The sequence below is a fragment of the Pan troglodytes genome, chromosome 12, assembly GCF_028858775.2.
Source record: "Pan troglodytes isolate AG18354 chromosome 12, NHGRI_mPanTro3-v2.0_pri, whole genome shotgun sequence".
Classification (NCBI taxonomy): Eukaryota; Metazoa; Chordata; class Mammalia; order Primates; family Hominidae; genus Pan; species Pan troglodytes.
Genome location: NC_072410.2, coordinates 25,726,619 through 25,753,723, shown reverse-complemented (window position 1 = coordinate 25,753,723; position 27,105 = coordinate 25,726,619). Strand labels below are relative to the sequence as shown.

Below are 27,105 nucleotides of genomic sequence, written 5' to 3'. Positions count from 1 at the left end.
ATAAATCTTTCAAGATTTTCTATTTTTTTACGTGGTCATGAAATTTATGTTGGTGTGTATTTTCAAAATTGCACGTTTCCTTCATATTTATCATTTCCTTAGTTCGCAAGCATGGGCATCATGACTTTTTGTGGTTATGTGGCTATCACTACATTGTTCTCTGGGAACAGAGTTTGTCAACTACATTGCTGAAGCAAGCCTGATTTTTATCTCTGAAAAAAGAACCTCCCTTAGATTTTGGTTTTTTATTGGATCCTGATTTTTTTAACATGTAAAAATCACCTGTATGTTTGCTACCTAATTTTGCCTAGATTTCCGAGTCTGTTAAATTTGCACTCATGAATATATAACAGAGGCATAAATATTTTAAATTATGTTTCTCTTTATCACCCCTGTTCTAATGACTAGTATATAGGGAAATATTTCCTTATTGGGTTTGACTTTCAATCCTGTTTTTCTGTCTGTTTCACTCTTTCTTTTCTTTATTTAATCTCATATACCTCTACTTCGTGAACTGAGACTGTTCTTCCAACTTTTATATTACTTATTTGCTCATTGGCAGGGCCAGTTCTGGTTGCTATTGTCCCGCCCCTTAGTTGCTTTTTTAAACAAGTACATTCAGATTTTTATTTTCTCATGTATCAGCAGTGTTGATAGATTACCTTTTCACTCGTTACATCTGAGTGAAATGAGTATGAATAAATATGTTCGTTCCATTTTCATCCGGGTCCTGATATTTTTTCTTCATTCTATTGATTACGTAAAATATTTTGTAGAAATTTTCTTTGAAAATTGGCAGGGTATTTAACTTTGTTTTTTTCTCTCTAATCTTTTAAAAATCAAGCAATTACATTTGTTTATTTCAATTAATAATACTCAACAATGATAATCTGTTAATTATAATGTCTTGATCATGACGCAGTTTCATCTATGGCTATTTGTTGTTTATTTATTCGAAACTCAGTCATTCATTTGGTGATTAGTAGCAATGTGATAAGTTCCTGTGACTCTAACTCACAAAATGCAAGTTGGGGCAATAACTTATATCTCATTTGAGGTTATCCACAATCGCACATTCCTATCTCCTAATGCAGTTTATTTCTTTTATATGTATGTATCAATTAACATTTTGTCATTTATTTCTTTAAAGCTACAAAAATATGTTAATGCAAACTAATTTATTAGTCTTTTCTTTCATGCTTAGTGCTTTGCATATTCTCTTTAAGAAATCTTTCCTACATGCATATTCATGAAATATCTTTTTATACTATTTTCTAAAAGCTTTCTTCTTTTGCCTTTCACATTTCAGTTTCTAATTTAGAGTTGATATTTGTATCAGTGTAGAAGTAAAATGAAGAGGTTAAGATTCATTTTGATGTAATGTGGATATCTAATTGATCCAATATAATTCAGTTATTAGAATTTTTTTCTACTACATCACTGCTATGGCCTGAATGTCTGCGTCACCTCCAAAGTTCCTGTTAAAACTGAATCTCAAGGCACCAGTATTAGAAAGTAGACCCTTTGGGAGGTGATTAGGTCATGAGGGCTCAGCACTGGTGAATGAGATTCCTGCCTAATAAGGTGGCTTTACACAGACTTGCCACTTTTGCCTTTCCACCTCCAACATGTGACAACACAGCCACAGGGTGCAATCTTGGAAGCAGGAACAGTCCTCACCAGACACCGAGATTGCTAGCATCTTGACCTTGGAATTCACAGCCTTTATAACCATGAAAAAAATAAATTTATATTGTTTGTTAATTATCCAATCTAAAGTGTTTTTTTTTTTGTACAAATGGTTTGAGACAATTGCTGTAGCACTTTTATTGTAAATTGAGTGACTATATATACATGCAGATCTGGTTTTAGATTCTCTGACTCATTGCACAGGGTTATCTGTCTCAGCCTTCACCGATACCATACTGTTTTCATTCCTGTTGCTTAATATAAGCTTCAATATTGGGAAGTGTTAATCTTCCAATCTTGTTCTTATTATGTAAGATTACCATGATTGTTTTTGTTTGTTTTTTGTTGTTGTTGTTGTTGTTGTTTTCTGCCTCTTCGAATGTCCATCTAAGTTAGAAACAGCTTTTAAATTTCAACAAAATTCACAGGATTTTGATTGTCACAGTATTCAATTAATTTGGAGAGAGTTATTATATCGACAATATTAAGTTTCCTAATACAAGAACATGGTAAAACCTTTCGCTTGTGGAGTCTCCTTGAGTTTCTCTCAGTAACCTTTTGTACATTTGCACATACTCTTTATAACTTTTTCTTTTACCATAATATCAAACAGTGACAAGTTGGAAAAACACTGTAAGAAATATAAATTGGACCCAGATTCATCTACTATCAATAGTTGACTTTCTACTTCCATATTCCTTCTGTAAGTTGGTATTCTGGGTACTATTAATACACATGAAACAAACTACCCACCAACTTAATAACACATGAAAACTGCAATCAACTGCCTATCATCTCTATGGTTCTGGATGTTGCCTGGGCTCCACAAGGTTCCTGCCAGGCTTTCCTAAGGATGCAGTCAGTGAGTGGCTAGGGTAGGCGTCATCTCAAAGGTGGATAACATTAGACGTAAGGTTCTCAGCTGGAGTTGTTTGCCAATTCATGTGGCTGCTTGGTTTACTTGAAACTTCCAGAGGAGGAGCAGGCAGAAGTTATGCAGCCTCGATGACCTCTTATAGCCTCAGAAGACAAACAACATTGCTTCTACACAGTTGCATGCCTACCAAAATTCAACAGAAGGAAGCATAAGGCAGTAGGTTCAATGGGAGGAGAGTCAAGATCACCCTGTTAGAAAAAAATGTAGGATAGGAGATCTTGTCACAGCCTTGTTGGAGAATACAACAGGCATCAGTCCACCCTGTGACCAAAGCAATTCACATTCCTCCCACATGCTAAACACTCTAATTCTTACCTGAACATGCCCAAGTATTATCCCATGATAGTGTTACCGCATCATCAAAATGATGTCCTAGGGGAGTGATATCAGCAAGATGACTGACTAGGAGACACCAGCCTTCGCCTGCCTACCCCAAAAAATACAAACACAAAAACAAAAGCAAGACCAACAATGGGACAGCTATCCAAGATGGAAAATAGCCCTTGGAGTGTTCAAGAGCCCAGTTAAGAATGTGCAGGAACACAATTAGAAAAAACACCCAGAATAACCATACAGAAAGCATCGCCAGAAGACGGCATGCCTGAGAGTCCTGAGACCTCTAAAATGAAAGAAGCAGGAGGCAATTGTTATCAGCCAGGAGGCAGGGTCACTGCACTCCCCATGGCCTGCTCTGTGGAGGACCCTGCAGCCTTTGCAGCTAATGACCTAAGTAAACCCCCAGGCAGCCCCGACCCTACAACATTCCCAGTGGATGCCCATTAGGATTCATTGTTGAGGATTACAGCAGCCTGCTCCAGAGGACACTGGTGCTTTTGGCATTAAGGTAACCTGCAGCTATAATCATATCACCGCAGAGAGGAAGATGCTGTGAAACCCTCCTCCCAGACTCTCTCAAGAAGCAGCCCCGGCTGTGCTGCCTAGGATGGGGCTTCATTGCCCTAAACCCAGGCTCCAGGGCCTCATCCACAGCTGGCAACTCAGACACCGAGCCACCTCCATGTGGACCAGCCCAGGCCCATGCCCAGATTTGCTGACACTCCCACTGCACTGTCACTCCAAGTGCACCAGCAGCCTGGCCCTGTGGCTGCTGTGGAAATTGCCTAAGACATAAAACAATATACAGCCACACAGTGGAGTGAAATGCAGAGAAAAACCACACAGAAATGATCACTGGGAGATGGCATACTTGAGAGTGCTGAGAAATAATGGCAAATACATCAAGAGTAATAAAAGACGTTGGTCTATAAGATCAAGACAAAAATCACTGAAAAAATAATGAAACTTATTCAGGATAAATGCCATGCATTATCCTAAAGGCTGGTGTAACCATTCAGGATAAACTACAACTATACATATTATATAACTATACATATTATATAATTATTATATTATATAACAGATAGTGTAACCATTCAGGATAAACTACAACTATACATATTATATAACTATACATATTATATAATTATTATATTATATAACAGATAGTGTAACCATTCAGGATAAACTACAACTATACATATTATAGTTAAAACGCTGAACCAGACAAAGAGAAAATCTCAATTGTATCAAGAAAAAATGGGCTCATTATACCAGAAAAACAATAATAGAATAATTGGCTAACTGTTCACAAGACTGATAGAGGCTAGAAGACAGCGGGATTACATATTTAAATGCCGGCTTCGGGGGACTCAGCAAAGGGTTCAATATCCAGTTAAAACATGTTTCAAAAATAAAGGCAAAGTAAAAACATTTCTTTATTAAAAAATGAAGAGAAATGATTACTTGCAGAGATGTGCTCTATAAAACATTCAAGAGGAAATTCTTCAAAATCACAGGAAATCACAGCAGATCGTAGCTTGAACGCACAGCGAGAAAAGAAGACTTCAAAAATAATAAAGAAACAAGAAAGAAGCAAGAGACAGCCAAACAAAAGTGTTCACTTCTATTTATATGAGATTGTAGCCAGGGAAAACCAAATTATTATAATGAATATCTGAATACCAGTTACCTTGATTGGGATGGGGGAGCAGTTGATGCCTGGGAAGGTGCACAAGGGATGAATCTGGAGAATTTGAAATATTCTAGAGATTCATCTGGATGGCGAACATACGTAAAACTTAGTTGCATATTTAACATTTCCATCCTTTGTGAGTGTTTTATATCAATTAAAAAACGTAAGAAGACAATCCTGCACCCTGAATCCAATATGAATTTAAAAATAAGAATCATCATATGTTTACGGAATCTTAACCTTGCTAAGGAGAAGTGAGAAATGCACCTGGGAAATTCTAAGAACCAAGAAATCTAAGAGAGAAGACAAAGAGAAAAGGGAATTTATCCTACTCATGCAGCACAGATTTTCTCTCTATCGGTTTCTCTCTAAACAGAGACAATCTTTAAGTCATTTTGCCCTCAAGAGAGGCTCCCCGCATCCCCTTGGCTCTTTCCACCCCACTGCAGCCACCAGGGGATTTGCATATTGTCCCCTAGGGAGGACCTTCCCTTGTGAGTCTGAGATAAAAGCTCAGCTCTAACCTTGCCTTGACTGATCAGGACTCCTCAGGGCACCTTCTCACGATGAGGCTCCTGCTCAGCTCCTGGGGCTGCTAATGCTCTGGGTCCCTGGTAAGGACAGCAGGGAGATGAGGGAGGAGAATGGGGTGGGAGGGTGAGCTCTGGGGGCCCAATGTCTCCCATGTGTGTTCAGTCCACGTGTTAGATATGCAGGTCTTTTTCTGCAGCATGAGGCATATGATGTACTGATCTCTGAGAGGGAGGAAGATTTTAGAAGGAAGGATATGTGCCCTGAAGAAACGCAAGTCTTACAAAGAGGATGATGGTATGGGAGACCACTTTGTGCCTTGCATCTGTTGAGTTCTTTTTGAAATTGGATATTCCTGAAATTGCAAAGAAATTATACAGGCTGAAATAATAAATGGAAAATTATGAACATGATGCACAATATTTGTACATAACTTTGCCCTTTTCTGTCATCATTCCAGGATCTAGTGGGGACATTCTGTTGACCCAGACTCCACTGTCCCTGTCCATCACCCCGGAGAGCCGGCCTCCATCTCCTGCAGGTCTAGTCGGAGCCTCCTGCATAGTAATGGAAACACCTATTTACATTGGTAGCTGCAGAAGCTAGGCCAGCCTCCACAGTGTCTAATCTACACGGTTTCCAACCGGTTTTCTGGGGTCCCAGACAGGTTCAGTGGCAGTGGGTCAGGCATTGATTTCACACTGAAAATCAGCCCGGTGGAGGCTGAGGATGTTGGGGTTTATTACTGCATGCAAGCTACACACTGGTCCCCCACAGTGCTACATCCTGGAACAGAAACCTCTCTGCTGGGATTGCCCAGCTGCCCACATGTGCTGCTTGTCTGGGGAGCAGCTCAGCAGGGTCTCTGAGTCTGCAAAAGGGGAGGCTGTTGGAGAACTCAGGGGCAGGTTTGCTGTTGAGGACTCTGGGCCATGAATCCTCAGCTGTACCTCAAGCACTACCTGTTTATTTACTTCTTTATGTTTTCAAGACAGGGTCTCACTCTGTTACCCAGCATGAAGTGCAGCCGTGTGATTATGGCTCATTGCAACCTTGAAATCCCAAGCTCAAGTGACTTTCCTACCTCAGCCTACGGAGTAGCTGGAATCACAGGGGGCATGCCACCAAGCCTGATTAATTTTTGTATATAGTTTTGGTAGTCACGGGGTTTCGCCATGTTGCCCAGGCTGCTCTTGAAATCCTGGGCTCGAGTCATCCACCCAATTCGGCCTCCCAAAGTGCTGAGATTAGAGGCATGAGCCATCGGGCCCAATTCCCGCTCTCGCTGATGTACCTGTCACCTGACACAGCCTTGACAGTCATAAGTAACAGGGGTATGAGGAGGTTCTAGGGCTCTGCGAGTTAAAAATGAGGATGAAAGGGAAAGGAGAATGGAAGCTCATCTTCATCCTCCCTCCTTGCCTACAGTTGTTTATTAAATTTATTCAGCAAAACAGCCAGACAATTGATCATTTCTGGCAAGACACACTGAATACATCTTAGGGTTTAACAGTTTGGGATAAATAGATAGATAGATAGATAGATAGATAGATAGATAGATATAGATATAGATATAAATATAGACATAGACATAGATATGGATAGATACAGATTTTTTTTGAGACAGAGTCTCCCTCTATCGCCCAGGCTGGAGTGCAGTGGAGCAATGATCGCAGCTCACTGCAACCTCTGCCTCCCAGTTTCAAGCGATTCTCCTGCCTCATCTCTCAAGTAGCTGAGATTACAGGCTCTCGCCAACATGCCCAGCTAATTTTTGTATTATTAGTAGAGACGGGGTTTCACCATGTTGGCCAGGCTGGTCTCCAACTCCTGACCTCAAGTGATCCACTGGGCTTAGCCTACCAGAGTGCTGGCATTACGGCATGAGCCAGCGCACCCAGCCATATTTTTAAGAAAATATTTGGTTATATTTAAAATTGGCATTTTCCTAGTTCTTTTAACTTCCTCTTCTTCTATTTAGCACTCATTGCCCACTCCGTAAGACAGTAGAGACAGCATTCTCCACTAGTTCTCCTCAGAGGGAGCTGGCTGAGGACAGTCAGTGAAATCTTGGTAGTGAGCGTCAAATAGATTTTGTAATTTCATAGCAGATACAAGATACTAATACTGAAACTTTTTTTTAATTACAATTATCTCTCACTGTTAGAAAAAGGGAGTTCTTGAAACTCCAAAAGCTGGTTTTAGAAATAAAAAGCAAATCCTGGAAGATGTAGTATACTAAAGAGGTAGTATTTTCCATGGATCACTGGGAAAATAAAGGATGATGGAAACTTTTTTACTTCCCAAAGTTCAGAATTCAAGATTGGACAGACTGCAGGAATAGGGGCCTGAGGGGATACAGGAGAGGTCGGCTATTGTTCAATTAAACTGCCCTTGGTTTACGGTGGGTGGGATGTGGATGGTGGTGGTGATGGCAGTTGATGTGGACCCACAAAGAGCCAAATATGTTTCTTGCGAAGAACCACAGAGTTGAAGGCACTGCTGCGTGGCTTCCTGGGTGGAGCCTGTGCCACTGGGAGTCTCACAGGAAAGTAATGTCGTGAGTAGGGCTTTAGGTCTGTAATCACCAAAGGGTTAGTGAAGTCCCTGTACAAGGAGACCTGAGTTCATGTCACTCAGTCTTAGTGAAATCACAGCAGCCAAGCAGAGCTTCTGAAACTTATTCTATCCTTCGAGGAGGTCTAGCAGAGACCACTGTCTGGGTCTGGGAGGTGTCAGAAGCACTGACATGCTGAGCAGAAGGCCCAGCAAGACGTAATCCAGCAGGTTTTGATAAATGACAATTTTGATATTAAGTTGTCATAAAAAACAATAAAAGGTTTTGAAATAAGTAAATGTATTATTTTTACACAATGTGGTCATTGCCTAAAAATAAATCTGATTTCCATATTCTAATAGTAATGGTATAGAAAAATGTATGATTTGCATATAGTCACTTAAAATAATGCTCCAAAAATATTTATGAATTATTCATGAGCATGTCTGTCACTGCCGTGAGGTGATATGATTAAAGTAATATTCGTATCAAAAGGACAAAATATCTTTTTTTCTGGTTAAAAAAAGAATCACATCAGAAATTATTGTCTATTCTAAGATGATGGATCCCATTGTGAATGAATTTAAAATTGTATTTCCAAGCAGAAATGTCAAAAAAAAGGAAATCATGAAATATAGCAAGTAATTTGTCACACGTACAAAGAATGACAAGTCTTTAGAGTAGTTTTCCATTCATGAGTGAGAACACACATCCAACCCAAAATCTATTGGTCTCACTCCCATAATCACCAGTGTGGGGACTAAAGGTAGTGCAATTTAAATTACATTCCTAACCAAAAAAGGTTCAAAAAACAAAGAAAGGATGCTTCATAGAAAATATCTTGCAAAACAAAGAATGACATGTCTGTAGAAGGTATTCACAAGCAGGGACTCACATCTAACCAAAATTCTAGGGATTTCACCATCACAAACACTACTTTGGAGCCTGGAGATGCTGCACATCCTCCTGTGAGCAGAACACTCACTGGGACCCTGCACAGTGTGATGGCCCCAAACATAAAGCTCTCAAGGAAGCTCAGCCTCTCAGCGTGGAAGGAGAGGCTGCGGTGCCAGGGGATGTGTCCACAGAGAGTCGAGTCAGGTGGGCTCAGGCAGTTGCCTGGAGAGTCTTTGAGGAAGAGGACATGAGGCGTCAGTCACAGGTACATGCTCCTCTTCTGTGTGAACAGGGGCCAGGTCTCTCCAGGGCACCTTCCAGAGCCTCTTCCTTCCTAACTCCTTGGGGCGCTCAAGCCCTACAGACCCTCCAGTGTTGGCTGCCACATCCTCACTGGACCAGCCGCTAAGGTTTCCTGCTGTCCTCATGGCTGCAGGGATGCCCAGTCATGTCACTGGGAGGAGATCCTAGTGTGTCCCGTCCTCAACTGCTACAGGCATACTTGACTTGAACTATGTTTGTTTTGCTCCATTGAACATTTTATGTCACATTGTTCACAGTAGAGACATACCCCCTCCACCACTGACCCTTTCCACACTGCTGCACCCACCAGGTGATTTGCATATTGCACCCTAGGGGAGGACCTTCCCTTGTGAGTCTGAGGTAAAAGCTCAGCTCTAACCTTGCCTCGACAGATCAGGACTCCTCAGTTCATCTCACAATGAGGCTCCCTGCTCAGCTCCTGGGGCGGCTGATGCTCTGGGTCCCTGGTAAAGATAGAAAAAATATGAGGTGGGAAAATGGGGTTGGAAGGTGAGTTCTGGGTGCTCCATAGCTTCCCATATTTATTTCAACCGTGTGTTAGAGGCACATGGTCTATGCTCCAGGAAAGAGAATTCATATTTTTGTCTTAAGAATAATCAGGATTCACCTCCAAGGAACAATGACCTCTGATTAAGATCTTGAAAATAAAGAGTTCCCTGCTGGCTGGTAAATAATGGGTTCATTTTAGAAAGTCTACTTTCCATGATATAAATCAAAACTTGAAAATATATGTAGCTGTAAATCAGTATCATAGGGAAATCATGAAAGCTGCTCATAATGTGTCTATACAACCTTGCACTTCTCTGTTATTATTTCAGGATCCAGTGGTGATACTGTGATGGCCCAGACTCCACTCTCCTGGCCTGTCACCTCTGGAGAGCCACCCCCATATCCTGTAGGTCTAGTCAGAGCCTCTTGTCCAGTGATGGATACACCTATTCGTATTGGTTCCTGCAGAAGCCAGGCCAGTCTCCACAGCTCCTGATCTATTTTGTTTCAAACCGGGCCTCTGGAGTCCGAGACAGGTTCAATGGCAGTGGGTCAGGCACTGATTTCACACTGAAAATCAGCCGGGTGGAGCTGAAGACGTTGGGGTTTATTACTGCATGCAGGCTCTGCAGCTTCCTCCCACAGTGGTACAGCCCCATAGAGAAACCTCCCTTCTGGGGTGTCCCAGCTGCTCACATGCACTGCTTGTCTGGGGAGCAGCTCAGCAGGGTCTCTCAGTCTGCAGAAGAGGAGGCTGTTGGAGAATTCAGGACAGAGTTTGCTGCTGAGGACCCTGGCCCATGAAAGCCTCAGCTGCACCTCAGTCCCACATGTTAAGGCTCCATCGGCTGCCACATGTAGCCACCTGCTCTGGGAACAGCCAGCTCTGATGAAGGAAGAGTGAATGAAAGCTCATCCTCACCCTCCTTGTCTGGCCCACATTTGTTGAGTCCATTTATTTGCAGAACAATCAGATCACGGATGCAGATTAGTGGTAACACAAGTGAAATACATGTTGCAAACGACTGGTCTGGGGATAGTTTTATACATGGTAACAGTTGTTCATGTTGAGAAATTGCTATCTTCCCACTTTCCAAACTTTCTCTCTCCTTTACCACTCACACGAACCTGCCCTCCCTAGTATTATGGTGGAGAAAGCATTCTGCACCAGCTATTTTCACGGGAGTATGGCTAAGAATAATTAGTTATAATGTTCGATTTTTTTTTACTTCTTATAGATTTTTAAAATCCAGGGGAAATAGAAATCCTAATACAGAAATAGTTTGATTTACCTCAATTACCTTTTGCTGACTGAAAATGGAGTTCTTACAATTCCAAAAGTGGGATTTGAAAATAAACAAAATAACTCAGAAGGAAAACATAAAGTTTATAAAACGTATCACAGGAACAATGCAGAATTGTATGAGATTTTTATTTTCTTCTCAAATTCTTCAAATTTTAAAAGTATTTTACTAACCTAGTACTTTAGAGAGGAAATATCTAGTACTATGTTGTCATAAGAAAATCATTCGAAGAATGAATAAATGCATTATTTTTACATGACCCTATTTTTTTCCTGAAAATCAATCTGAATCGTCTATTTTAGTTGTAAATGCATAGAAAAATTATGCTCTTAATAGATTCTATTAACTCTTCATTTAGCATTAGGTATGTCTCCTAATGCTATCCCTCATCCCTCCCCCCACCCTGCAACCGTCCCCGGAGTGTGATGTTCCCCACCCTGTGTCCATGTGTTCTCATTGTTCAATTCCCACCTATGAGTGAGAGCATGCGGTGTTTGGTTTTTTGTCCTTGCGATAGTTTGCTGAGAATGATGGTTTCCAGCTTCATCCATGTCCCTACAAAGGACCTGAACTCTTCATTTTTTATGGCTGCATAGTATTCCATGGTGTATATGTGCCACATTTTCTTAATCCAGTCTATCGTTGTTGGACATTTGGGTTGGTTCCAAGTCTTTGCTATTGTGAATAGCACCGCAATAAACATACGTGTGCATGTGTCTTAATGGGTGTAGCACACCAACATGGCACATGTATACATATGTAACAAACCTGCCCATTGTACACATGTACCCTAAAACTTAAAGTATAATAATAATAAAATAAAAATAAATAAATAAATAAATAGATTCTGTTGACAATAATGTTCTAAATTTATATGCTTTCTTAATATGAGGGCTACGGTCTGATACATATCTGTATACATTTTGCCATGGAACTTTTAAACCTAACAAATGCTTTCCGTTAAAAAAGCAATAGTGCTTTCTTCACCATAATACTAGAGAGGGCAGTTTCGTGTGAGTGGTAAAGGAGCAAGTTTGGAAAGTGGGAAGACAGCAATTTCCCAATACGACCAAGTGTTACCATGTATAAAACTATCCCCAAATCAGTCGTTTCTAACATGTATTTCACTTGTGTTACCACTTGCCTGCTTCCGTGATCTGATTGTTCTGCCAAATAAATTTACATGAACCCGAGTAATGAGTGATGTCTGTTACATGTGAAAACACTGTGTAGAGACACAAAAGGCTCATTGAATCTGATGCAGGCTAACAGCTTAACTTATACTTGTGATGATTTATGTCAAGATAACGGATTCCATAGGAAGTGCAATTAAAATTCCAATGTGTCATTTCTGTTAGGTTGAAAAGTTGCATGGCAAAATGTATATAGATACTTAGTAGACCATAGCCCTCAAATTAAGAAACATAAGCACTTCATATGTTATTCAAAAATACTAATTAATGTATCTTTGAGCCTAAATGTTATTACAGAACGCAGTAAAAGAAAATAAGATGTAAGTAGCAACAGCAGGAGATACAGCAATTCCGTTGTCACTTTAGCCCTCCTGTGATTGACAGCACCTAGTCACCTTGAGTTTCTGCTTTTCTGTGAGACAGAAGATAAAATCAAAACCCATTCAAGGCGGTTAGATATATTCTTAGGAAAAGCAAACAAATGTACAACCTACCTGATGCTGATATCCCAAAGGTCTATATTCTCAAGTCAAAATGGTGAAAAGTAAATGATTCCAAATCTGAAAGGAGAGAGACACAAGGAGAATCAGAGCATAATTAAATTTATTACAAAGAAACCTCAAAATATGGTGGACTAAATGTGACAAGGTTTCTGTGTCTGTGCCATGGCAGTGCAGAGGCAGGCACGTGGCCTTCGTGGTGTGGGTGGCTCTGCTCCATGAGGTCACTCAGGTGCACAGGAGGCACGACCACCCTGAGAGCACAGCCTTCCTCCTTCCTCACAGTCACTGCCCCCATGGTCATCCTCAACAGCATGAGGTGGAACTGAACGGAGAGAAAGCTGTTTTCTTCTAAGGATCCAAAATAAATACAGAAACAAATAAAACCTCTCGCTTTCCATCAGGGACAAATGTACTTTTGACTCAGTCACAGATTTGAGAAATTTTCCATTGAGTGGGTCTGCTGATAAACCCACGTTCATTGTTTGTTTTAATCTGAAAATGTGTTTACATGATTCTTGAAGATATTCTTTGACAAGAAACTTCCATATGTGGTAGCCTATTTGAAGTTGTCATTTGCTATTTTATCATTGCTGCTAAAAAGTCATTTGTTAAAAAATCCGTGACTCTAACTGTTCTTGTTTGAAAGGAATATGTCTTTTTAAGATACTCAGATTCCTTTTAAGCTCTTCATCTGGCCCTCCTTTTTTCTGATTCAATGCATTGTTTAATTTTTTACTTATGACTACTTAATCAATTAATTTTCACAATCACAGAATCAAATGTCCGATAAGTTGCTATGTCAAAGACCTGTCTGAAGATGGCAAAAACACACCACAATAAACAAAAGACAACACCATGGTCTCAGGAACACTGGGAAAGTAGGAGTGCTGGTGTCCCATTCTCAACAGGGAGCCCGAAAGTTAGAGGCGGGTCTTTCTTGTGACCTGGGCACTGGGGAGGAGCCACCCATGTGCTGAGTTGCGGGAACCTGCCCCATTCTCTGAGACTGGAAGCAAGGCCCTGGCTGTGTCCCACCTGCTATGGACTGAATTGTGCCCCAGATTCATGTTGAAACCCTAATTTCAATATGACTGTAGAAATTAGGACCTCTAAAGATGTAATTGAGGTCATAAGGGGGGTCCCCGATCCAGTAGAATTCGTGTTTCGTTGTTGTTGCTTTGTTTTGTTTGTTTGCTTGTTTGTTTTTGAGGCAGAGTCTCGCTCTGTCGCCCAGGCTGGAGTGCAGTGGCGCCATCTCAGCTCACTGCAAGCTCCGTCTCCCGGGTTCACACCATTCTCCTGCCTCAGCCTCCCGAGTAGCTGGGATTACAGGCGCCCGCCACCACTCCCGGCTAATTTTTTGTATTTTTAGTGAAGGCGGGGTTTCACCGCGTTAGCCAGGATGGTCTCGATCTCCTGACCTCATGATCTGCCCGCCTCGGCCTCCCAAAGTGCTGCGATTACAGGCGTGAGCCACCGCGCCCGGCAAATTGGTGTTTTTATAAGATTCAGAGAGCTCTCCTTTCTCCCTTCTCTCTCTAACTGCCTTCCGCTCCATGGAAAGGCTGTGTGAAGACACCGTGAGAAGGTGGCATCTGCAAACCAGGAAGGTCCTTACCAGAAAGCAAACCCTGCTGGACATCGATCTGGGCTATTCCAGGCACCAGAAATATGAAAATTAAATTCTGTGGTTTCTGCCATCCAATCCAGTTTTTTTGGTGTGGCAATGCAAGCTGACTCATCCACTTTTCCCACTCTCTCTGAGCAGGATCAGCCTCAGGAGACCCTCGTGGACGTGGGGACCTGGTGTTGCTCCTCTTCCTCCTGCTTTTCCAACTCTCTGGTGAAGAGGGAGAACTCGGGCTTCACCTTCAGTTTCTGTGCATTAAACATGAATTTAATGCAGTTTCTTTGCATTAAACATCCTTCAAGATGAAGTCTGTCGCCCATTTTGCTTGTTCATCAGAATTCAGTCAAACTGAATGAAGTAGTTATTTAGAATTAACACTTGGGGATGTTCATAATTGTTCCCCAGTTATGTGACAGTTGGGATATTGTGCGGTGCTCATCTCCAGGCCCCTCCCTGTGTTCCAGGAGACAGGGTCACGTCACCAGCAGAGCCAGTCACGGAAATAACAGTGTCCTAGCCTAGCTCCACAGGAAATAAGGGCTGACACTGATCTCCTGCTGGCTCCCACTGTCCCCTGGACACGATGCCCGCCTGGGTCAAGGGGGTGAGTCTGGACAGACGTCACTCTGGCCATCAACAGCCTAACTACCTTCATGACCTCCCATTGTGAACAGAGTCCCAGAAGTTGCTTGAGCCATGAAAGTTGGACAGAGAAATCCCACATCACTGCAGTCAGAGGGGGGCTGTGAAAAGACCGTGGGGGGCGTTTCATACTATGATCATGCAGCACTGAGCCATGGCTGCCACTCTGTCTCATGGGAGCCCCCGGGGGAAGATCCACTCACACTGTGCTCTAGAGGTCGTTTTTGTCACCATCTTGGTTCTAGCTGGTTTGGGCCAGTTTCTGTAGCGCATCCTCTTTTGTCAAGATCCTGTTCCAGTCAGCGTTGTCATGACCAATGTTGTGATCGGTGCTCAGAACAGAAGTCCTGATGATCTCCTACCTTACACTCGCTGCTTTCTGTGAATCAGATATTCTGATAAGGATCCTGTTGGATCCTACTCAAATCAGGGGCCACACAGGCCCTCACTGAGGGCTGAGGACCACAGGCATCTGAAGATAAGCAGAGGTCCAGAGAATGATAGCCCCTGACTGTCCTCTGTGAAGACAGCTTCTCCCCAGATGGCTGAGGGCTATCTTTGGCTGTGTCCTTCTTTCTGAATGATAATGAGGGACAGAGCAGGTCTCTAAGCCAAACCACAACATTTCAGGGACAATGATACCTACGCAGGCCCTCCTATGTGTGCTGCTCTAACCTAGACATAGGTGGCACTGGATACGCTTAGGGAAGTGAGGAGATTTATAATCAGAAGGAAGAAAGAGAGAACGAGAGGAGGAGAGAGAGAGAGAAGAGCATGTGATGTGTGTATAGTACCAACACTGAAGAGTCATTCTATAATGGTTTAGTGCTGAGTATGGTGCTCAAATGATCAGGCTGTTTTCCATGGAAACTATACAGGTACCTTTCACAGGAAAAGAGCCTTTGCACATGAAATTAAGGATTATAAAACAGGCAGATTATCCTGTATTGACCAGGTGGGCCCTAAAGGGGCCTGTCTTTGTTAAATGTCATTTTTAAAAATCCTGCAGAAGAGAAGACCATCTGAAGACAGCAAGAGATTGAAATGATTTGGACTCAAGCCAATGAAAGCTTAAACCACCAAAAGCTGATAGAAGTAAAAAAAATAGACTTGCCCCTGGAGCCCCTGGAGCAACTTTGTCTGATGACAGCCTGCTCCTGGCTGCTGAAACTGATGCTGGACTTCTGGCCTCCAGAACTATAAGAGAATATATTTCTATTGCTTTAAGCTACCAAAGTTTTGGTAATTTGTTATAGCAGCCCAAAAATACTAATACAAATGGGGCTTAGAATAAATCCAGCCTAAAGGTAGTATAATGATTGGGAATCTCTGCATTCGATTCTCTAATGTTACACATATTAGAAGATTTTATGAGGAAATAGCATACAGGAAACCCCACAGTGTATACTGGAACATCTGTTAATTATATAATAAATATTGATAATTCTTAGTAGAGCATGACATCTGGGTAGTAATATCTTATCTAGAATCTTCATTCTAAGATATTCAAGGATGCAGAAAAGGGGCCCTAAGTAGTCTTTTCATACATATATATGCATAGATACATTTCCTGCTGCATCAACTAGAGAAACCTTCAGGACAGCCCTTGATATCCTTGGTGCTACTTTTCACAGGTGAGTAAACTGTTCATCAGAGCACAGGGGTGGTTTGCCCAAAGATACATGGCCAGCAATTATCAGGGCTGAGCTTGGAAGCCAGCTTAAATATGTTGCTTCCACATGGCCACATTTGTTCCATGGAGGAATGAATGGCTTTTAAACTCAGAGAAGAGACAAAGCCGGAAGGGTGGTGTGGAATTCTTAACAAGCCCCTTGCTACCTCTGAACCTTGCCATGATTACCACAATTATAAACTCAGGCCTTTCTGCAGTTTTGCCCACATAGCAAAACTTCCTCCAAGTCTTTAAAATTTAAATGTCTTTCTTTCCGATTTGAGGGCAGGAGCACATCTCACATTGCCCTGAACACTTTGCATCTTTTCTACCATCCTCATCTCTCTGAGCCGGCTCTTCCCTCTCAAAATGTGTCCTATCAATCTGATTTCTTCTCCTAATGTGAAAACAAATGAACAAATAGCCCCCTACTTTTGTCATCTCCAGAGAACACAAGAGCTAATCACATACCCAGAGAGTATGAGAGTTTCAAGGATTTATCCAAGAGCTTTTACACATAAGAAGTATTCTGCTGCTAGCTCTCTTCACAGTGAAATGCCTGTGTGTCTTGTTAAAACTGACACTAAAAAATCACAAGATAGAACCATTTTGAAGAATGGAGGGTGACCATTCCAAGATAATTCAGGTGTTTCCTAAATTTTCTGAATATCCCTATGCATTAAAAAAAAAGATTTGGCAAGAATTCAGACCATACTGTCCAAGAAAGAATGTTTTTCCACTTTCTTAGGTTGGCTCTTTCAGGGATAATGATGCCTATGCAGGCAGCATATTTATAATGCACAGGAAACACTGGGAGGAAACAAGGCAGTGAAGGAGGAAAGAAAGGAGGGACTCCAAAAGTCTCCTCAGCAAAGAGCTACCGCTGAGGATGACTGGAGCTCAAGCTCACATGGAAACAGGGGAAAATGTCTCAGTATTATTCCAGCTGAGAAGAGAGGGAGCTGGGGTATATACACCTCTCCTGTCCTCACTGATTGAGGGCTTTCTGAGAGGATGCTCATTCCAGGTGCTGTGAAAGGCCATGTGTGCAGGCCGGGCTGCCTTCTCCAGTTTGACATAGAGCAGTGAGGAACAGATATGGCCTTGGGGAGTCAGCAGAAGTACAGCAAAGGGGAAAGGCAAAGGGTAGCAAGAGTGACTGCTACATTCACCTCCCCGCACAAAAAAATGTGTGTATTTCAATCCAGAGCTTCTTCTCTCGGAACCTAAATCTTAGCAAGCAGTTTGCCAGTAATTTCCCTTGAAATTCAGGCCCCTGGAAAGCAGCAGGAGATCTGGGTACAGGCTATACCACTGTGGTCTGCTCACTCTTAGTGATGCGTGAGTAATGCTCCCTGGACTCCCCAGGTTCTAGTCTTCTCATGTCGATGTAGTTGATTCCACTTCCCTTGCTGCACAACCAGGCTGGGATGCCTGGGCAGAGGCAGACATGTGAGGTATAGGGGTTCAAATCTGTTTCCAAGTTTTATCCCGATTCAAAGTATTTCTTCACGTACATGGGCGGTGGCTTGGCAGGAGATGCAGATTCTCTCTCCTGGAAGTGAGGCAAGGAGGCTGGCGTCTGGGTAAGGATGATGTCCCCACATACTGCTAAAGAGTCAAAGAGGAAAGTGGCATCAATGGTGCAGGGCAGAGACATGCACTGAGTAGCTGCTGCCCTCACTGAAGAGAAAGTGTTCACTGACTTGGCCTTTCCCCAGGGCCTCTCCCTCCCCTGCTTTCCAGAAAGCCCGGTTTTTTGGGAGCTGTACCTGAACACCTGGGAACATCCCGGTGGGAAAGGCAGCTCAGAGCATTAGCAATGGTAAGTTACCTTGTTCTTCTTCCTGTGGAGACAATTGATCATATGGGTCACCAAGACGGAGGTGCTGTCCATTTAGTCCCTGGTTATTACAGAGACCTATAGCTCTGGATTATGGAAGATCTGTGAGTGGCACAGGCATTGAGGAATCACAGCATCATTATTGTGCATCTGCAGGGAATGGCTTGGAAATAGACTGGTAATAACAAATGTTTAAGGTCACTGCAAAATACCTTTGAATATTTAAATATGCTTCTGACAAAGACTTTTTTCCCACATGAAACAATGGGAGCAACGTGACAATCACAGAGGTGTTGTTAGTATAACAAAGGGATTGTCGCTCCCACAATGTCCACTTAAATAACTTGAAGACCTGATAGCCCCATTCTCTAAGACATTATCAGACATTCCCTACAAATGGTCATACTCTCCTATATACTCCCGATACAACTCTAAAATATATGACTCCATGTAGTCCCTAGGTTTGTATTAAATTTTGACTTTTTTCTCCCAAAATATCTCTTGTCAAAACAACGGATCTAGAGAGAAATACACTCCCTCCAGGCAAATCTGTCAGGCCTGGTCTGACCTGGGACCCTGCGGACACTACCCCTTTGCTGAGTTACCGAGATGAGCCAGCCCCATGGCTGTGCCCAGCCTGCCCCATCCCCTGCTGATTTGCATGTCCTAGAGCGCAGCCCCCTGCCCTGAAGACTTCTTAATAGGCTGGTCACACCCTGTGCAGGAGTCAGTCGCAGTCAGGACACAGCATGAACATGAGGATCCCCGCTCAGCTCCTGGCCTTCCTGCTGCTCTGTCTCCCAGGTAAAGAAGGAGAACACTGGGAAGTTAGCCACCCAGTGTGCTCAGTACAGCCTGGCTCTTCAGGGAAATCCTCGCATAACATGGTGAAAAGTGTAAATATTTGTTTTTGTATTTCCAATCTGAGATGCCAGATGTGACATCCAGATGACCCAGCCTCCATCCTCCCTGTCTGCATCTGTAGGAGACAGAGTCACCGTCTCTTGCCAGGCTAGTCAAAGCATTTACAACTATTTAAATTGGTATCAGCAGAAACCAGGGAAAGCACCTAAGTTCCTGACCTATAGGACATCCAGTTTGCAGAGGGCAATGCCATCTCAGTTCAGCGGCAGCGGATATGGAAGAGATTTCACTCTCACCGTCAGCAGCCTGCAGCCTGAAGATGTTGCAACTTATTACTGTCAACAAGAGAGCATTTTCCCTCTCCCAGTGCGACAAGTCATAACATCAACCGCTAGGATAGCAGATGAGTGAGGCCGGGTTGCCCTAGATGCTCCCCCTGGTGCCTCAATCTGCTGAGTTGTTTTCCAGATGCAGCCAAGTTTTGAAGGTCATCTGGAAATTTTGGTAAATTGTGATGAGGTGGCTCCTTTGCACCCACTCTCTTTCCTCCTCATCCCCAGAAGCAAAGACATGAAATGCGAGTCCTGATTTAATAAAGAGATTTAACCACCTGAGGAGTCTGTTATGGGATGATTGGAATTCTAGCAGCAAAAGAGAAGCCACTCTAGCCCTTCCAAGCAGGAATTGTTTTAATTTATGAAATTAGTGTCTAAACTACAGCTTTTCAAGGCCTGGTTGATGTTAGTCAGGGAAGCACATACTAGAGATGTGATTCTCTGGTGCTCCTGCAGAAACCAGGGTGCACCCTACCCTGCAGGTGTGAGCTGCCTAACCACATGGTCCTTGGATCTGTCTGAGAAGCCCAGAGTGCAGGTGCTGATGCTCTCAGCCTCCTGCAGTATGTCTCTAGGTGATTCTCTAGTTCTCAACTAAGTCCACTTGTCTGTCTGCAGGTGTCAATGAGCATTGAATCATTCTCTTCCGACTTCCAAACCTCGTGGAAGGACCCCTCAGTGAACAACTCTACAGGAAAGTATAGAGGGAAAGGTGGTTCTGAAGAATGCGCTTTCAGAAGTGATGGTGATAATGAGGAACTGACAGCTGAAAGCCCAACATGGTCAGTATTTTCACAAAATAGTGAAAACTTTTGCCAGTTATGCATGGCCTCAGAATACATTTGAATATACTTGCACTTGTCACATAGCAACATAACTTTATTAAGTCATAGACACAGCTTAAAAATCAGGAAATTGTATGACATACATAACAATCATTTTACAAACAAATGAAAAATATTTATTGACAAAGAAACCAAAACAACAGAAAAAGCTGAACATTGGTGTAACCTTTTTTAAATTATGAAAATTCTTTGCTACTCAACATGTATCCAGAATCCAGCAGGATCATTAGCGCACTGAGAGCATGATACATTCGCTAAATAGCAGAACGACCTTCAGTTCACTGAATGAGAACCTTCGTTTAGCCATGGTAGTTGATAACAGGTGATCTATAAAAGGTTTAAGAAGCTATGTTCTATGTGATATTCGTTTCAGCTAAAGAGATACCGTGGTGGTGGGCACCATTGGCCCCAGCTACCAGGGAGGCTGAGGCAGGAGAATCACTTGGACCCAGGAGGTGGAGGTTACAGTGATCCAAGATCATGTCACTGCCCTCCAGCCTGGGCGACAAGAGCAAACTTCTGTATACTATTATGGCAATGAGGCTATTTTTAAAAATTTCAATGGAAAGCCACATGTTGCAACCACACCCAGCTTTATTTTCTAATCAATGCAACATGACATTTGAAAACAATTGGAAGATTGTAAAGTTGGAGAAACAGAATGATCTGTCCATGGAATAATAATGCTTTGATGTTTAAATGGAGTAAAAGTTTGTAGGAACCATAATAATTACCAAGGTGAAAGAATAACTTAAAATTGTGTGTATCTGTGTTCAAAATTATTAGACTTCATTCACCATTTCAACTTGGTTTGGGGAGGTTGCCCACTCCTGCAGCCTTCATCAGAATATGGTGCCTGGGTAGATACTGCCCTTTAGCCTTGACCTCACATGAACACAATCCATAGGTTAGAGACAAGCTCTGCTCCCCGCAGCAAAACCACCCAGCTGAGCCCTGTCTTGAAGAGTCATGTTAATACTAAAATGAACATCCAGAAACACGATAAAACTTGATGTAATACACTGACTTTTAAGTAGTTGGGTATCAATCATCATTGTGCAAAAAAAGTGACCAATGTAATACTTACACATTCACCCATATAAGATGTATCTTATTATAATTAGTGGCAGAAGTATAAATATTTGGTAATCTATTTATAAAGCTACCAATGAGAAATTTAAAAAGAAATTTAAAAAAATTATATATAAATAAAAAGTGTAAAATTTACCTTATTTATGGAAACTCCACATATATATATAAACATTAATGTAGGTACATATATATATTTATTTGATAAATAGTTGGGCGCGTGTAGTTCCATATGCATATATTCATGTCTAAATAAGGCCATTTACATATATATATAAGAAACAAATGCATATTTACAAAATTTTTTAATAAATTAAATCTCTTAAGATAATTCTATTTATTCCTCATCAAAATAGTTGGTTTCTAGAACCAGATATAGTACCTGCTCTGGCTATAGGAATGTCCTTTGCAATTTCTTGAAATTTGATGTATTTCTAAAACACTCACCAAATTCATGTGTCACCTTAAAATATTTTTCTAACTTACTTGAGGTGCCAAAGAGTATGAATGGAGATGATTTTCCCTAATGTTAAAAATTACATCCTTGTCTCCTAGGTAAGTCCTCATTCTTTGTATGTCTACAATGATGCTATTCTGGACAGAGTTCTATCCATGGATGCTGGACTGATGTCACATCATTCTCACAGTCAAGGATGGCCTGGAGAGTAAAAATCATAACAGTGAGCAAAGTGCAAGTGTTATATCCTTGTTCATTTTGCAAAGAGAGATCAGCCATTCAATGACATTGTCTATGGGTTTGAACAAATCATCAGACCTTAGAAAAAACAGAACAGAGGACTAGAGACAAAGTCATGGTGGAAGAGCTATGAGTAGACCTTTCAAAATGGGCCAAAAGTTGCCTAATCTATGGGGTAGAGAGCAAGTTGATCATGTAACTTGCTCAGGAAGAGCTTTTTGGGGTTGTGAAAATACTTTATATCTTGACTTTGGAGGTGGTTAGAAGGATTATTTATTTGCAAAAATTCATAAAAACTGTACATTTAAAAATCAATGTGATTTATTTTAACTATTATTATCCTCAATAAAGATAGTTAACTATATATAGTCAGGGAGCTCAAGGTGCAACTGAGTAATGCTGTCCTCACATCTTCTATTCTTGCAGTGGACTGCAACTGTGTGAGCAAGAATGTCTAGGAGATTGCCTCAGATCTAACAGTAAAGAGCTGTGTCTCTCTGGCAAGAGCCCAATTTTCTTTTTACTTTGATTTTGTCTTCTATTGGATGAGAATTTAAATAATTCTCATAGATTAGATCAAAGTAGCAGACTTTTTAATGTACACTTATTATTTATTGAAGCTAAAATTCCAAGCAAAATAAAAACTTATTCCGAAAGTGAAGAAAAGTTTTCACCTGTGAATTGCCACTGCTCTTCAGCTTGGGAAACACAGCAAATCCTTGTCTCCAGATTAAAAGAAAAAAGGAAAATAAAACATTTAAATAAAACAATATAAATTTTTTTCTAAAATTAGTTAACTAAGCCTGTCATACCTTTCGTTTTATGACCATCACTCAGAAATTGCTATTATTAAAATTTACCTGAGTTTTAAGCATAAGAGCTGTAATGTGGCTTGCTACACCTGTTTATTAAATAGATAGAAATATACTGACATTCAATTTTATAGGCATACATAATTCAATATAGGGCTACATACATATGTAGCTATATACAGATATGCATTCATATATACATATATGTGCATTAACACACATATATGTACATTTACATATATACAGATATAGATATATTTAGATATCTATAAATACCTATGTAGATAGATAGATATTTCAAATACGTATATATATATATGAACTACACATTACACATATATGTGCTTTTTATGCTTTTTATATCTGTGTTCATGTCAGATGCAGGAATTAATTTTTGTTTCTAATGCTTTTATTCGTTTTGGAAATGAAGTTTATTGTGACCACATATAATAATTCTGGAAGCATTTCCTTCTTTTTAATTCTCTTGAAGTTTGTGTAATTTTCACAAGGTTGGTTCCAGTAATCAAAATATAAGATTGAAATTTTCCTTATAGAAAAGTTTTCATTATAGAGTTCCTTTTAGTTTAGTCAAAATAGTTGCCATAATTTATTTCATTGTATTCTACTTTTATGTGTTTGCTATCCTGGGCTCTGTAATAATTTTCCCTTTTTAAATTATAGATTGTGTATTTTGCATCTTTTCTCTGTCTTTTTTATCCACCTTTCCTGCTTCATGAAGCAGCCATGGGGTTTAACTCCTTCCGGGTAATTTTTCTGAACTTTTACGCTCTGCTTCCCTTTCAAACGTAAGTTCCAATTCCAAACCATAACTTTGTAAGTGCATAAAACTGAAGGCTTTAAAGGGAACCCAAGTCATCACTTGAAGATTTTGCTGCTTTGAAATTTCTTTGGCCAGATACCTTAAATTAGGTCTCTCAAGTTCAAAGTTCCACAGATATTTAGAGCAGGGACAAAATGCTGCCAGTCTCTTTGCTAAAGCATAGCAAGAATCATGTTTATTCAAGTTCCCAATAAGTTTCTCATCTCCATCTAAGACCACCTCATCCCGGACTTCATGGTCCATATCACTATCAGCATTTTGATCAGAGCCCCTCAACAAGTCTCTGGGAAGTTCGGAACTTTGCCACATCTTTCTGTCTTCTGAGTCCTCCAAACTGTTCCAACCTCTGCCCATTACCCAGTTCAAAAGTCGCTTCCACATTCTCAGGTATCTTATAGCAATCCCCCACTACCTTGATACCAATTTACTGTATTAGTTCATTTCCACGCTGCTATGAAGAAATACCTGACACAGAGTAATTTATAAAGAAAAGAGTTTGAATAGATTCACAGTATGACCCAGGAATTCCACTCTTCTCTATAGACCCAAGAGAACTGAAAACATATAGTCAAATAAAACTTGCACGTGAATTCTTATAACAATGTAATTTATGATAGCCAAAAAGTGGAAACAACCCAAATGTCCATCAGTTCATACATGCAACAATGTGGATGAACCTTGAAAACATTAAGTTAAATGAAAGACGCCAGTCACAAAAGGTCCCACAGTAAATTATTCCATCTCTGTGAAATGCCCAGAATAGGCAAATCTATAGAGGCAGAAGGTAAATTAGTGGTTTTCAGGGGCTAGGAAGGAAGGGGATGGGAAATGGCTGCAAACAGCATGAGGTGTTTTGGGTGGTGATGGAAACATTCTGCAGTGACATTGTGGTGATGGCTACACAACTCTATACTAAAAGCCAACGAGTTGTTTACTTAAAGTGGGTGAACTTTATGCCATACAAATTATATCTCAATACAGATTTCTTTAAGTCTTCAAGAAGCCTTCTGGTAAAGAAATCAGCCTAACCCAGCCCTGAACTCATCTGACCACCAAAGCTTTTCCTCACATTGGCACCCTGAGAAACTGGTATTCTGAAGAACGTGTTTTAGGAAAAACTGCTTTAGACAACAGGAATTTGGTAAGAAGAACTTTGTTTCTGTGAACACATATTTGCATGTCAGGGTACATCCTTTTGTATTTTATTTATATTTAATGTGTCTATGTCTTGTCTTCTTGGTAGCTTTATAAGAATTTCGAGGAGAGAAAGTATGATTTTGTCTCTTTGAATTCCTACTTCTCACCACCCATAATGTGGTGCACACATAAATATCTGTAAATATGCAGTTAGAACTTTGCATCACTAATGAGTTAATTAAACTATTCAACAAAGCCAAAAATACATATCATGGACTCTCAAGTGCCACGCACAGTTTCGGGCACTGGGGATACAAAAATGAGGGAGCTTACGGTTTAGTCTGAGACCAGGCCAGGAGCCGCGCAGTAGAGGCACCTCTCCCTGGGGTGTCTGAAATCATTCCTGTGAACTCTAAATACCTGAGACAGGGCTCAGTCAGTTTAGGAAGTTTACTTTGCCAAAGTTAAGGATGCTCCTGTGACACAGCCTCAGGAGGTCCTGACGACATGCACCCAAGGTGGTCAGGGTACAGCTTGCTTCTACACATTTTAGGGAGACACGAGCCATCAATCAATATGTGTCACATGTACACTGGTTTGGTCTGGTAGGGTGGGACAACTCAAAGTTGGGGCTTCCAGGTCAGAAGTAGATAAGAGACAAAAGGTTTCATTATTTTGCGCACTCGATCAACCTTCCACTGAATACCCAATTTAGTCTGGCTCAGTGAATCTGCATTTTTACATCAACAATAGGGCAGAGGAAGCAATTAGATATGCATTTGTCTCAGGTGAGCCTCAGAGAGATGACTTTGAACAGAATGGGAAGTAGGTTTGCCCTAAGCAGTTCCAAGCTTGACTTGTCCCTTTAGCTTAGTGACTTTGAGGTCCCAAGATTTAGTTTCCTTTCACATTCCCAAAGCACATTTGTCATGTAGTTGAAATTATTGAACACCTTAATGGAGGCACCGTGTTTGAGATTCACTCCCTTGCTATTGAAAAGCAGACACAACCAATTTCTTCTTCATTGTTGGAAAAGGTTGCTTTCCCTTTGGTTGGGCACAGTGGAAGACTTGCACTGAACAGCTAGTTTGGCCAAAACTATGTCTCTCAAAGGTGAGTCCCACTGGGGCAAATCCAGGTGCTCCTGGTCTGAGCAACTTGTAGGAAGGACAGGCACAGATAGAGCAAGGGATGCACACTCCTCTACCCTCCACTCCGCATCCACCCTGTGGTATATCTAGGGTGGCACACAGAATGACTGGCACTGCCTAAATGACTTTTTCTTTATTTAAAAAATTTACTGCATTTGCTTAAGCACGTACGTGAGGTTGTCCTATGACTCCCCAGTCCCGAAGCTCAGCCGAATATCTCAACACTGGGCTTTGAAAAAAAGAAAGTGACCCTGGAGACCAAAAGGACAGCTGGCTCACAGGAAAGCTGCTCATGGCAGGCAAAACTGGAGGACAGAGAAACGCACTAACCTTGGTTGATACAGTTTAGATATTTGTTCCCTCCAAATCTCATATTGAAATGGGATCCCCAATGTTGGAGGTGGGCCCTGGTGGAAGGTGTTTGGGTCATGGGGGAGGATCCCTCATGAAGGGCTGGGTGCCCTCCCCATGGTACTAAGTCTTGTTCTACTTGTTCCTGCAAAATTGGATTTTTAATCTGGTACCTCCATCCTTCTCTCTCCCGCTCCCTCTCTCACATGTGACATGCCTGCTCCCCTTTGGCCATGAGTAAAAGCTTCCTGAGTCCTTACCAGAAGCAAATGCTGGTGCCATGCTTCTTATACAGCCTTCAGTACCATGAGCCAAATAAACCTCTTTTCTTTATGAATACCCAGACTCAGGTGTTCTTAGCAACACAAACAGACTAACGCATGGGGTCTCCCAATGAAACGGGAGAGTTCCCTGAACCCCTTGCAGGACTTGTGATGGGGTGTGGCTTGTTTGCTGGCTGCTCAAACCCCTTGTGGGAAGGGGAGCATGCAGATGGGTAGGGGCAGGAGCTGGGGAGAGCGCTTTTGGGCTCCAGCCCCATGGTAGTGTCCAGGGGTGTGTTGCAATTAATGCTCTTTTAGCAGCTGCTGTCCGTGGATAGCAAGTCTTAAACCAGCTCACTGGAGAGTCAAGGTGACAGTCTTTTACACTCTGCCTTCTTGGTACCTGGGTCCTTGTCTGGCATCTAGGAAGAATTAGGTCACTCAGACTTGTAGGTTGGTGAATGCAGGGATTTTATG

At 41.5% G+C, this 27,105-nt stretch overlaps 1 long non-coding RNA gene across 1 annotated transcript; it reads right to left on the bottom strand.

The window, feature by feature from the left end:
- Positions 1–1,814: 1,814 nt before the first annotated feature.
- LOC134807868 (uncharacterized) lies at positions 1,815–25,793 on the bottom strand. Its single transcript, XR_010149305.1, has 5 exons — positions 22,748–25,793; positions 21,863–22,034; positions 12,448–12,513; positions 9,326–9,410; positions 1,815–2,749 (listed from the first exon to the last, which is right to left on the bottom strand). It is a non-coding gene; the product is annotated as an uncharacterized LOC134807868 (long non-coding RNA).
- Between the last annotated feature and the right edge of the window lie 1,312 nt (positions 25,794–27,105).